Genomic DNA, 14,246 nt, shown 5'->3' on the forward strand with positions numbered 1-14,246 from the left:
TCTAGAGACAGCAGGAGAGGTAGATACTCTGAATGATCGGCTATGAAAAGTCAACTGACATTTACTCCTGAGGTGCTGACCTGTTGCACCCTCTACAACCACTGTGATTATTATTATTTGACCCTGCTGGTCATCTATGAACATTTGAACATCTTGGCCATGTTCTGTTATAATCTCCACCTGGCACAGCCAGAAGAGGACTGGCCACCCCTCATAGCCTGGTTCATCTCTAGGTTTCTTCTTAAGTTCTGGCCTTTCTAGGGAGTTTTTCCTAGCCACCATGCTTCTACACCTGCATTGCTTGCTGGTTGGGGTTTTAGGCTGGGTTTGTATAGGACTTTGTGACATCAGCTGATGTAAGGAGGGCTTTATTAATACATTTGATTTGATTTGATCTATTGCATGGGCATATAATTGCAGTACCTTACTGATTGTTTCCCGAGTAGACAACCAGTGAAGAGACAGATGACTTCGTGCTGAGGTGTGACCTTTCCTGAGAGCAAAATGGAGTCGTCTGATCACAGTAAGTTAGACTTGGATATGGTGAGACTATACAGAACTATACTAATACACTACTAAAGCTCCAGTCAATCCTGAGGTTATATGTAGTTTATAACAGAGTTTCGGGAAGAGAGCTTTAAGCTTCCCTGCAAACAATAATGAGTCGTTAGGACGTCCCCGGGACATCACAAAAATGGTTTCCTAAAGTCGTCAGGACGTTGTGTCATGGTCTCCTAGAAGATTTGTCTAGTTCCCGGTTGGTCCCGGGAACGTCCCCGAGAATGTTTTTAGGATGTTCTTGGGACGTTGTGTCATGGTCCCTTGGAGGTTTTGTCTAGTTCCCAGATAGTTCCGGGGACATCCATGAAAATGTTTTAAAAACCTTTTTGGGATGTTGTGTCATGGTCCTCCAGAGGTTATTTCTTGTTTCAGTTTGGTCGTTGGGACGTCCAAGGAAGTTTTTAGGATGTTCTTGGGACGTTGTGTCATGGACCCTGGAGGTTTTATCTAGTTCCCGGTTTGTCCCGGGGATGTTTTTTGGACTTTTTTGGATTGTTGTGTCATGGTCCCTTGAACATGCTTAGGGCATTGTGTCATGGTCCCCTGGAGGTTTTGTCTAGTTCCCACTTTGTCCCTGGGACGTACTCTGGGAAGATTTTAGGACATTCTTGGGAGGTTGTGTCATGGTTGGGACGTTGTGTCATGGTTGGGACATTGTGTCATGGTTGGGACGTTGTGTCATGGTTGGGACGTTGTGTCATGGTTGGGACGTTGTGTCATGGTTGGGACGTTGTGTCATGGTTGGGACGTTGTGTCATGGTTGGGACGTTGTGTCATCGTCCTCTGGACCCAAGAAGGTCCTGAAACCAGGAATTACACAAAGGGCCCAGAGAGAATGTTCCCTTGGGACATTCACGTAACGACTTCAGGACTAGTTAAAGGAAAGTCATGAGAACGTCGTAAATAGGTCCTGACATAGTCCTCAGTGACGTCCTGGGTCCATCTAAACCTTGGTTCACTACCTGAAGCTGCCCCCACCAGCAGAAGGGCCAGCACAACCTTGCGGGGTCCAACCCCGATCCACAACTATCACCCACGCCAAAACCCTCAAATACTAAACTCTACCAACTACTAGCAGCAAAACTTGTGTAGTGTGTGTAGTCTGCTGTTTATTATACCATACCACTTGATTGTGTTTATTGTGTCTCCTAACTGTGACATGTCAAAGTAGTAGCCTACAGTACCATCTTGTGGTCAGCTATTGAACTGAGCAGAATTATGATGCTGCAGTCTTCCCTAATCATTTTTTTTGCAAGGGACATGCATGTAACCTACTCATGTAACCAAGATGATAATCAACTAAGATGACATGTGTCATTTATAACCTTTTTAACAGGCAGTTCGATCCGGCGGTTATTTTAAACCAATTTCAAATTAAATTAAACATATACATTTTATTTGGCATATTGTATGAAATGGGAAATTGCATGTTTGTAAAATGTTGTTGACCTCAAACACCTAATTTAAGAATTGATTAAACTACTAATATGTTGTTTTACAATTTTAGGAGCTCTTAGAAATATGCTTTACCAGGCAGTTGAGTTGCCCATTAAAGGAATGCTATTAAGTCAAAGCTAGTGATAATGGACTATGGAGAAATATTGTTATGGGATTTTGTTGTCTGTGCAAATCCAAAAATCCTTTCAAATCCATATAATTAGTTACTGTCTGTCTGTTATCTTCAATGTGTTTCACAATATCATTCAGTACATGTAATTGTACTTGTGTTTTAAGCATATAAACTGTAAATGCATTAATTTATATGCATTTTAATATTTATATTTTGACACACAAATGTATCACATGTGATATCCATCCTCATGTACCCTATCTTCCATTAAAGGTAGAGTAAATGAAGAAGACAAAGTCATTTTTTAGATTTAAAAAGTCTATGCTAATTCCAATCCAAAATGTGTATACTCTAATTGGTCAACTCAACCTGGCTGGTTGAGATGCATCGTGGTTGAGTTGCTTGCAATGCATTATCTATCAAAGCAATGCTAACAAAAATTCATTTACTGAGACTAAATACACATTTTGCAGAAAGAAAAAAATCCAGATATTTTTATTCTTCTTGCTGTGCCAGTTAAAGTGTAAATAATTTGTATATTCTTGATAATAATGAAGTTTAACCTGTGCCCTCCATAGATGCTGAGTTGGTGGATGAACACAGGTCCCAGCTCATTCAGAGGGTCACCATGGTGATGCCTATAGCTGATGAGCTGCTCGCTGAAGGCATGATCCATAAAGAGATGTACTCCAACATCAGTGCTGCCAGAACTGATGAGGACAAAATGAGGGAGCTCTTTAAAGCCCTCCACTCTGGAGGAAACAAAGTGAAATCTACCTTTCTCTCCATACTGAGGGAGAATGAACCTAATCTGGTCCAGGATTTGGGTGAGTGAAGATGTACACAGACATGTAATCTTGAGAGACAGTTTGTAGAGGAAAAGGTGAAACTGACTGTTGTGTTTTAACATTTAATGGATTATTAGGTTGTAGTCAGAGTCTGCCACAACAACATCTTGTGTGAAAACTTGTACTGTAATAACACTTTAATTTGAGGTATTTATTCATCATTTGTATAATTTACATAGAATTCCACATCAAACAAGGAGATCAACAAGGTAAGCCATGTCTTTTCCACCTTTAAATATCAACATTAATATGATTCAAATAATATGATTTAAACAGTGTTTGTTTTCAACAGAAAAAGTTTTGTAAAATGATGAATTGCCTTTGTTATTGTATCAACATGTAGAGAACAAAAGCACAATAAGCCTAAAGTACAAGGAATTCATCAGAGGTGAATATGCCACAGTGCAGGAGTACAACTCTCTCCCTGGAGAACATGTGAAGCTAGATGATCGCTACACTGAGCCCCTGATCATCCAGAAACACCGTCTGCTGAGAGAGAGAGAGGAGGAGATCCGCTCCAGAGGACAGAACTTTCATCAAGTCATGGACCAGAGGGACAGCGAGACCTACAAGAGTACCAAAGTGGAGAGGCTGTTTGATCCAGACGAGCACGGAGACATTCAGAGAACAGTGATACTGCAGGGCCACTCTGGAACTGGCAAGTCATTTACCAGTCAGAAGATCATGTCTGACTGGGCGTTTGGAAGACTTTACGAAGACCGATTTGACTTTGTTTTTCACCTGAGGTGCAAAGAACTGAACCAGGCCACTGGGAGAAAAAGTCTGATGGATCTGCTTGACTACGATCAGAGTTCATCATCAATGATCAAGCAGGTCCTTCACCAGTCTCCTGAGAGGGTTCTCTTCCTGGTAGACGGCTTTGATGAGCTCAAATTCTCACTTGATGTACCTAAAGACTCCCTTCCCAGGGACCCGTGGACACAATGCTCCCCCGAAGTGACACTGAGTGGCCTGATACGGAAACAGATCTTGCACGAGTCCTTCCTGCTTGTTACCACCAGATCCACAGCGTTGGTCAAACTGATTGGAGTGGTCAAACATCCAGTGAGATACGCTGAGATATTGGGCTTTTCTGAGGAAGGCGTGAAGGTCTACTTTGAGAAGTTTTTCAAACAGAAGCAACACTCACAGCAAGCCTATAACTCTGTGAGGGAAAATGAAACCCTTTTCACCGCATGTTTCATTCCAGTCATCTGCTGGATCATTTGCACAGTTTATAGGGAGCAGTTTGATGAAGGCACAGAGATGATACAATCGCTGGAGACCACCACCTCCATCTTTGTTGAATTTGTTGCCACGCTGTTGAAGCACCACTGTCAGGATTTGGGTCAGTCAGCTCTTACTATCCTCCAAGGACTAGGCAAGCTGGCAGAACAGGGAATGGAAGAGCAGCAAGTCTTATTTCACCATGATAGTGTGTCACAGACAGTGTCAGATCCTTCCAAAGTCCCCTTCTTGTGTATGTTTCTCTAAAAGAAGAGAGTAAGTCAGACCACTATGTACAGCTTCATGCACCTCAGCTTCCAGGAGTTTTTCACAGCCCTCTCATACATGTTACTGTGTGATGAGGAAGCCCAGGAGAAAGTTAGAGAGCTATTTTCTAAGGTTCGACATGGACCGCAACACTTTCACCTCCTGCCCATTGTTCAATTTCTCTTTGGCATCTTAAACAAGGAAGTTGCAAAACGACTGGAGGAAAAATACATCTCATGTTCTCAAGGAATCTGGACCCAGCTCAAACATTTTATTCTGGAAGTCATTGAAAAAGGAAAGGAGGATCAAATCGTTAGACGTACAATGCAGCTTTTCACATTTCATTGTCTATATGAGCTCCATGCAGATGATTTTGTTAAAGAAGCCATGGAAACATACACAGACATTAACATGTCAGGAAGTCCCCTGAAGAAAACAGACTGTTGGGTGTTGATGTATTGCCAGTCTATCGAATGTCTTGAACTGAGTGGGTGCAATTTAACTGCAGAGAACATGAAAATCCTTCTGCCAGCGTTGCAGAAATGTAAAGCTCTTGTGTGAGTGAGTATTGTTGCTTGTCCCTTTAATGTAGATAGCCTATTTTTACCAATGTTTTTGATTTTGAATAAATAATGTAAACTGAATTATGCTCAGTTTCTCCTGCAAGCTCATCATTGGAGCCAAGGGAGATCATTTCCATAATGGATATTTAAGTAATAAACCATGAGAACCCAGGGATTATCGTGTGACAACTCCCGACCTAAGGGATGTTCTTCGGCCGAGGGCGAAGCCAAAATCAATGGCATCTAGCTAGCTAGCACAGGTTTAATGATGATGAGACATGAACTTAAATATATCATTATTTAATAAATCATTTATAAATAGGCAAAATCCAGCTGATTGCCAAGTTAATAATATAGTCATGGAAGATTGCTAGGCAAGTGTTACTTCTCCTTAGCTTTAGTTAGCTATCTAGCTAGCATACACACGATCACATCAAGCAGCTGAAATGACGACAAACTATGTGCATTTTCATTTGTTTTACCTTTGTTTCAGTATTGCAATTTATTTGGATTTATCCATTATAATGATGCAGATAAATGAATTCACCCGGGGGAGCTAACAAATAAATGCAACATGTTGGTTAGGCACACAGCAAGGTTTATGTTATTAACCCCAGCTGTACCAAACCAGGCAAGAAGCACGTGGAAATGATGTCTAGAAACGTTTTCCTGGGGGGATTAAGTTTATGAATGCCTGTCTGGGCTACAGGAAAGTGGATGCACATTGATACTTTAAATGGAATTAAGGCATCATGGCATTTTGTGGGAATTAATGTGAATAATTCCCTGCTATCAACCAATCAGCATCCAGGATTCAAACAACCTGTTTTATATATATATTTTTAAACAATTTTAACTCTTCGATTAATTCTTTCTGACATATCAGTCACTTGATGTTTTTTTGGGACACTGTTTGTAGGTTGCAGGTGGACGACCTAGCCGATGATGATTTAGATGGTCTGTTGACAGCGCTGGGAGAAGGAAAGAGTTTGGAGCTGGAGTAAGAATCACATGATCTTTACTGTAATATCAAACATTATTCACCAAATCAAATCAAATTTTATTTGTCACATACACATGGTTAGCAGATGTTAATGCGAGTGTAGCGAAATGCTTGTGCTTCTAGTTCCGACAATGCAGTAATAACCAACAAGTAATCTAACTAACAATTCCAAAACTACTGTCTTATACACAGTGTAAGGGGATAAAGAATATGTACATAAGGATATATGAGTGAGTGATGGTACAGAGCAGCATAAACAGTTTTCCAGTTTAATTTACTGCATCTCTACATTAACAACCTCAGACCAATTCATACCAATTATATGAATAATCATTTCTCAATAACTTTTCTACCATCAGTTTACTACTTTGAAACAACATTATTCAAACCACACTAGTCTGTTATTAGTGATGGTTCACACAAACTTTCAACAAATATCCTTCATTAAGTTTGATAACCAGATTCATATATGTGTTTGATAAAGAGAAATTACATTTACTATTCATGTTTCTGTTACCATATGGATGTTTTTAGAGGGTCTGTTTATGTTCTCTCTCTTTTAAAATTGTGTTTTCTTTGCCTAACTCCAATTTTTCTGTATATTTCAGTCTGCGTAACACCAACTTCTCTGATGAGAAAGTACAGGACTTGCTTGTTGCTCTCACTAAACACAAAACCAGAAAAGTTCAAATTGGAGTGAAGTCCATCACCAGCAATACAGCTGACAAATTCATGTCCCTCATCAGTAAGGCACATGGAGTCTTGGATCTGATAAAGTAAGTCTGAACTTTAATTTTAGCTCCCAATCAACTGATTATATATCATACAATATTAAATTGAATTGATTGTCTTTGAAAAGGGCAGGCAGCAGAATGCCTCAAGCTACCGATCAAAAGTTTTGGGTCACTTAGAAATGTCCTTGTTTTTGAAAGAAAAGCACATTTTTTATCCATTAAAATAACATCAAATTGATCAGAAATACAGTCTAGACATTGTTGTTGTAGTAAATTACTATTGTAGCTGGAAACGGCAGATTTTTAATGGAATATCTACATAGGTGTACAGAGGCCCATTATCAGCAACCATCACTCCTGTGTTCCAATGGCACGTTGTGTTAGCAATCCAAGTTTATCATTTTAAAAGGCTGATTGATCATTAGAAAACCCTTTTGCAATCATTGTTAGCACAGCTGAAAACTGTTGGTCTGATTAAAGAAGCAAAAAAACTGGTCTTCTTTAGACTAGTTGAGTATCTGGAGCATCAGCATTTGTGGGTTCGATTACAGGCTCAAAATGGCCGGAAACAAAATACTTTCTTCTGAAACTCGTCAGGCTATTCCATGCAAGAAATTAACCAGAAACTGAAGATCTGTTGACAATACAGCCCAGCCCTGAATGAGCATGTACTGTATAATGCAATATTTCCTTTCCTGTTGAGCTTTTTCTATAGGGCATTATAACACTTTGCTTCATAAGACATTATACAGCCTTGATCATAATGCTATATGAACGTGGTCATTCTTATGAAAGCATTTGTAAACCTATGGAAAAACTTGCACTTGCCTTGCAAGTTTTACCTACTCTGACATGTGATATGTGGTTGTCGCAACTAGTGTGAATGTACTAGCTGTCAGTGACTCTGGATAAGAGCTTCTGCTAAATGACTAACGTGTCAGTGAAATGTAGTCCTATGGTAGATGTTTGTGAGCAGTTATTAGCAACTACTGTATGTCATGCATCACAATGCTTTATGCATTGATCATAAGGCATTATAAATGTGCTTAATGCATTATGAGGATATTAATGGAGATTATTTATGGGAAGTGTTACCAAAGTTGAACAATACATAATTTCCACAATAATACTGTATATTAAATTGTCAAGAATATGACTTATCACTGTTTCCTCAGGCTTCATAGTTGTGGGAATGTTGCTTTGAGTGGCCAGCTACAGAAAGATGGAGTGAGGTGAGTATCTTTTAATATCAGTTGTATTTTGGTTTTCAGTTGAAATGAATGTAGAAATGTGTATTTGATTGAATTTGACTAACAGTTGTACAGATGATTTCTGAAAAGTTCATATTTGAATAACTGCCTCGAGTGGATGAAGAGGTTTTGTTTGTGAAAGTCATTTTCTGTGTTGTATCTTGTGTTTACAGTACGCATCTTGTCAATTCAATTATTCATGCAATATATATATATTTATTAATCTCTTGTTTTTGAAGAGCTCCCCAAATTGTTCTTTGGTTAAAAGTGCCAGAGATGAAAATGATCTGTGACTCTATCAGAACATCTGGCTACAGTTTGACTGGAGTGAAGTAAGTATAATTCCACATCTCTCATACCGCCAAATCACACATTTCACAGCGGATATCTTTATTTATTGTACGTGTTATGGAGATGATTCGTTGAAGCACACAAGTGATGAGGAACCCTTTCTGAGACCTGAAGACGTCCCATGCTAATGCCTAGGTTTCAACTCAGTGAGCAAACACAATCCTATAGCTGTACTAATGCCTAGGTTTCAACTCAGTGAGCGAACACAATCCTATAGCTGTACTAATGCCTAGGTTTCAACTCAGTGAGCGAACACAATCCTATAGCTGTACTAATGCCTAGGTTTCAACTCAGTGAGCGAACACAATCCTATAGCTGTACTAATGCCTAGGTTTCAACTCAGTGAGCGAACACAATCCTATAGCTGTACTAATGCCTAGGTTTCAACTCAGTGAGCGAACACAATCCTATAGCTGTACTAATGCCTAGGTTTCAACTCAGTGAGCGAACACAATCCTATAGCTGTACTAATGCCTAGGTTTCAACTCAGTGAGCGAACACAATCCTATAGCTGTACTAATGCCTAGGTTTCAACTCAGTGAGCGAACACAATCCTATAGCTGTACTAATGCCTAGGTTTCAACTCAGTGAGCGAACACAATCCAATAGCTGTAGTTAAGACATTATTGTACTTGTTGAACTCTAGTTTATCTATGACATCACTAAGTAAGTAATATTATATCACAAATAAACTACAGTTTATCTTCCTCATATAAGGTTTGGAGTAGTACAGTGAAAGATGTTGTTTTGCTCCTGATGACAGGTTGAGAGTGAGGCGTGTGGCTGACGAGGGCCCATTCCTCTACCCTACAAACAATTGTAGGTTAACGTAAAGGGAGACTAATAAATTATACTTCCTAAATATTCCATATTTTGAAAATCTCAAATTGAACCTTGAAACTCTCACGGGTGATTTAAAAAAAAAAATGTTTAATTGCATTTCATATAATTTATGTGACTTGCTGCCATATAGTGATTAACTTTTCTCAACATACTGTAGCCAGACAGTGAATAAACATTCATTGGTATACATTCATGTGTACAGGTTACACATAGACGGGCCTCTCAGATGCGGCGTAGAGCGTGAAGGTCAACAGTCAGCACTCAGCAGCATTGAGATGTCCCTATACGGCGATGATGTATTTGACTGTAGACGCATCCATCAGCTATGTCAAACTCTGAAGCAGAAGTAAAGACTACTGTCTTCAATTTAAATCTCAGCACGCAGCACACGCGCGCACGCGCACACACACACACACACACACACACACACACACACACACACACACACGGTTATAGAGATGCACACTGGACAGCTGACAATGAGCCTTAAAGGTCATTTACACTTGAGCCAACATCTGCTGTGTATTATGAATGCGGTCTCTGCCAATGGTAGTGAAGTTGCTTTGAAAACGATGCTGTCTAGTGCTCTGCTCTATAACACACCTCAGATTGAATCCCGGCCAAACTATTACATATCTGCACGCAAACAAAAATATGTCAAAAGATTTTAATGGTGTCTGTGTCTATGTTTGTGTCACATGAATGACCTCTACCAGGCCAGAGTGGGATGAGCATGCTGATGAACTAATCTCCCTGCTACACTCTCAAACCTCTCTGGGTGAAATAGTTCTGTTGGTGAGCAGCTTGACAGAGAGGTGTGCTGCCAGTGTAATCCGTCTCAGCCAGGCCTGTTCCAACCTGAAGGACATAATGTGAGTTCAACCTACTATATTATCTCAGCCAGGCCTGTTCCAACCCTGAATCCAACCTACTATATTATCAGTGAGTCAGTCTCAAGGCCTGTTCCAACCTGAAGGAGTTCAACCTACTATATTATCAGTGTAATCCGTCTCAGCCAGGCCTGTTCCAACCTGAAGGACATAATGTGAGTTCAACCTACTATATTATCAGTGTAGTCAGTCTCAGCCAGGCCTGTTCCAACCTGAAGGACGTAATGTGAATCCAACCTACTATATTATCAGTGTAGTCAGTCTCAGCCAGGCCTGTTCCAACCTGAAGGACATAATGTGAGTTCAACCTACTATATTATCAGTGTAGTCAGTCTCAGCCAGGCCTGTTCCAACCTGAAGGACATAATGTGAGTTCAACCTACTATATTATCAGTGTAGTCAGTCTCAGCCAGGCCTGTTCCAACCTGAAGGACATAATGTGAGTCCAACCTACTATATTATCAGTGTAGTCAGTCTCAGCCAGGCCTGTTCCAACCTGAAGGACATAATGTGAGTCCAACCTACAATACTATCATTGTCTGTGTTCTTATATTTGTTTCAGTGTTACTGTTCCACTCATGAATCCTCCATTCTCTTTCTCTCTTAGCCTTCAAGTAAATGGTTTCTTATTGGAGGAAGGAATACAATGCTTACGTGAATCAAAGAGGCGCCCAGGCTGCCAGTTACTTCTCTTGGGGTATGGATGTACTTACTGTATATTATATTTTATACCATGGCATTGATGAATACTTGTTTCTGATTGGCTTGAAGGGCATTCTAGGGCGTGCATTATTTAAGTGATGTGGCCCAAGAAGCCGGTGTTTGGAGGATATATTGGCATGGGTGTTGTTTTGTTGAAGGCCGGCAAACTGTGCAATATATATCCTTCAAACACCAGATTCTCGGGCATTATTACTTTTTTACAACGGGTTACCAAATAATAATTTACATATTTTCATTAAAAACATTATTTTGATTGATTTATTCATACTACTTCATCCTTCCTCAAGATTTAGTCCCGAGTCAAATCTAGGGTTGCTACCCAAGCCGCCTGGTCATTCGTTCGTTTGCCAGAGACACGACCCAGTCGTTAAGTCTTTTTGTTCTGTATCTATGGATGCAACCTAGTCGTTCTTTCTAAATTTTCCATTGCCATACTGGCTGGCAACATTATTATCCCTTGCTTGCTAGCTAGCCAGCTACAGCTAACTTACAGTCATGTCGAACAGTCGAACAGTGCAGCCAGAATAACAGCAAATTAGCTGCATTTGCGTTTGTTTGAGTTGTTTTCTAGTGACATTTATTTTGAATACATCCCTAACAATGAGCTTATTATGATATGTGCTTTTGCCTTGCATAGAACAAACATATGCTTTCTTGCCAGGACACTGTTGTTCAAACGACAGATGTTTATTAACAGTGAGAATCGCAGAATGGTGAACTTAACCAAACAACAGAGAGTTTTGACTGTGTGATATTAGATTGCTTCTTGTGTAAATATTTTCTGTCTGGATTTTAATGATTTGTATGTAGCCAACAACACAGCTAACACAATCACTTCAAACTGAAGCTGGAAAGACAGCAAACTAGCTGAATATAATTTTTATAGTGGAGATCAAGTTCATAAATTGCCTGGCTGGGCTGATGAGACAGTGGATTGTGCAGTCAGATGGAACAGAGTAAAAATACATTTTAAAGTAATAGATTTAGCCGGTGGGAATTTGTGGAATAGACACCGGCTGGAATACGGATTTGACCAATCAGTATTAGACCCACCCATTGGATAATTCCCTATAATGCACGGTAGAATTCAATGGCTATAGTTCATTCTTACATGTTTTATTTTTGAGCTGCTTTTGAAAGCAAAAGTCGAATTGGAAACATTATTGACATTTGTTGAATTTGATTTTCATAATGGCAAGCTAATCAAATCAAATGTATTTATATAGCCCTTCGTACATCAGCTGATATCTCAAAGTGCTGTACAGAAACCCAGCCTAAAACCCCAAACAGCAAGCAATGCAGGTGTAGCACGGTGGCGAGGAAAAACTCCCTAGAAAGGCCAGAACCTAGGAAGAAACTTAGAGAGGAACCAGGCTATGTGGGGCAAGCTAGGACTGATGGTTTGGTTAGCTAAACTAGCAAGTCTGTTTGGTTACCACGGCAACTACTTTAGCTATCTAGTGAACTTGCAAGCTACTGTACTTCAGTGGATGATGAACACATTTTTACCAGCAAATGAACAAATGTCTAGCGGAAAATGTGTTCAATTATAGCCGTGGTATAAAAGGGATAATCAAATCGGGGCTCTAGAAAGTAATGCAACTCTGTGGAAGCATAGTTGCCAACTTAGCGACTTTGTCGCTATATTTAGCGAGTTTTCAGACCCCTCTAAGCGACACATTTTCAAAAAAGGGTCTTGCGACAAATCTAGCGACTTTTTCTGGTGTTATTGGAGACTTTTGGAGACTGACGTGAAAGCACGTATCATTCTTACTCTTCTAAACGAGCAGCGGGTGCTGCCGTGGGCCCCACCCCTGTCCCAAAGCACTCACAGGCGGCCCAGTCCTCGCGCAGCAGTCCCTCCCAGCTGCAGTCAGAGCAGGAGATGTTCACCCCTCTGCATACAGACTGCAAATTAATCGGGCATGTGGGAAGCCGCAGCTGGCTGATCCCGCCCTGGCTTACATAAATGAAAACAATTAACCTGAATTAGGGACATAATAGTTACCATAATTTTCTCACATTGCCATTGACCGTTTTTTATATTGTCCATTTAGATTGTATACAAAAAATTTTTTTTTAAATGTTATGGTTAAAAATGTTCATGTTTTACTGTGACTTGTTTTAGGCTACTAAGTGGACCATGAGGTTAAAAACCAAACCAAATTAAGAAAACGAAACAAAAAAACAAAAAATTTAAATAAAAACGAAGTAACTCCGCCAGAGTGTCTCTTTTGGGTGACTTTTGCCGGTCCCAAGCCAGGATAAAGGAGGAGGGTTGGAATTGTGTCATAAAAAAACCCAAGAATCAACAGAAGAAAGTTCATTTGTAGTTCTAATCATATTTAGGGTGTTTTTTTACTCACTTTTTCTCTCCCACGACGTTATTCCTCTCTCCTACAGCGTCCATCACAATTTCATGCTGATTATGCAAATTAGGCAATGACGTCATTTAGCAACTTCTAGCAACTTTTAGGACAGCCAATAGCTACTTTCCTTACTGAGAAGTTGGCAACACTGCGTGGAAGGTCAGTCCACTTCGCTAGCGCGTTGTGTAACACACCTTCCACGTCGTTCCCTTATTTTCCATAGAACGCATAGCTCCTCGTTGATTATCTCTTACGTATCAGTTATTTGAGGCTTGAATAAACCAATGTTAATAATAGGGTGTGCCACTAGATCTCTTCAGGTGTTAATCATCCCTTACCTCTGCAGGAGGAGATGCAGGAAGCTTGCTGACCAGTGCTCTGAGGAGAAGGACAAGAGGCTCAGTTGTAATGACAACGTTTTACTCGCTCTACATGGAGAATCATTCATAGAGATTGTGTTAAGGCATGGGAAGGAAAGCGGTATTGATGACACGTGGTATTGCGGTATTGATGACACGTGGAATGGGAACGAAGTCAATATTGATGAGGAATGGGAACAAACTCGATATTTATGACACGTGGAATGGGAATGAAAGCAATAGGCCTAGAGATGATATAAAGTGTAAAGGGTGTTGTGTTGTTGGATAGTGACCATGATGAAGACAACAGAGATGGTATAAGAAATATAACAAGAGGACAAAGACAACAGAGATGGTATAAGAAATATAACAAGAGGACAAAGACAACAGAGATGGTATAAGAAATATAACAAGAGGACAAAGACAACAGAGATGGTATAAGAAATATAACAAGAGGACAAAGACAACAGAGATTGTGAAAAATACAGCATACAAGAGACGGAGGACAAAGACAAGAGTGAAGAGACATACCTTTGATCCTGATACCACTTAGATTTGGACTGATACTAACTATACATACTGGAAATGTTTTTGGGGTGGTAATTTCAAAATGTAACTTTAGACTTTAGAAAGACTACAAGATTAAGCCAAATGAACTGAACTGAACAGATCTTACCTGCATTGGAGT

The 14,246-nt window shown here is 39.9% G+C and overlaps 1 pseudogene; it reads left to right on the forward strand.

The window, feature by feature from the left end:
• The first annotated feature begins 323 nt into the window (after positions 1-323).
• On the forward strand, positions 324-14,035 carry LOC112260877 (annotated as a pseudogene).
• The last annotated feature ends 211 nt before the right edge of the window (positions 14,036-14,246 follow it).

Source organism: Oncorhynchus tshawytscha, linkage group LG10 (genome assembly GCF_018296145.1).
Source record: "Oncorhynchus tshawytscha isolate Ot180627B linkage group LG10, Otsh_v2.0, whole genome shotgun sequence".
In the NCBI taxonomy this organism is placed as follows: Eukaryota; Metazoa; Chordata; class Actinopteri; order Salmoniformes; family Salmonidae; genus Oncorhynchus; species Oncorhynchus tshawytscha.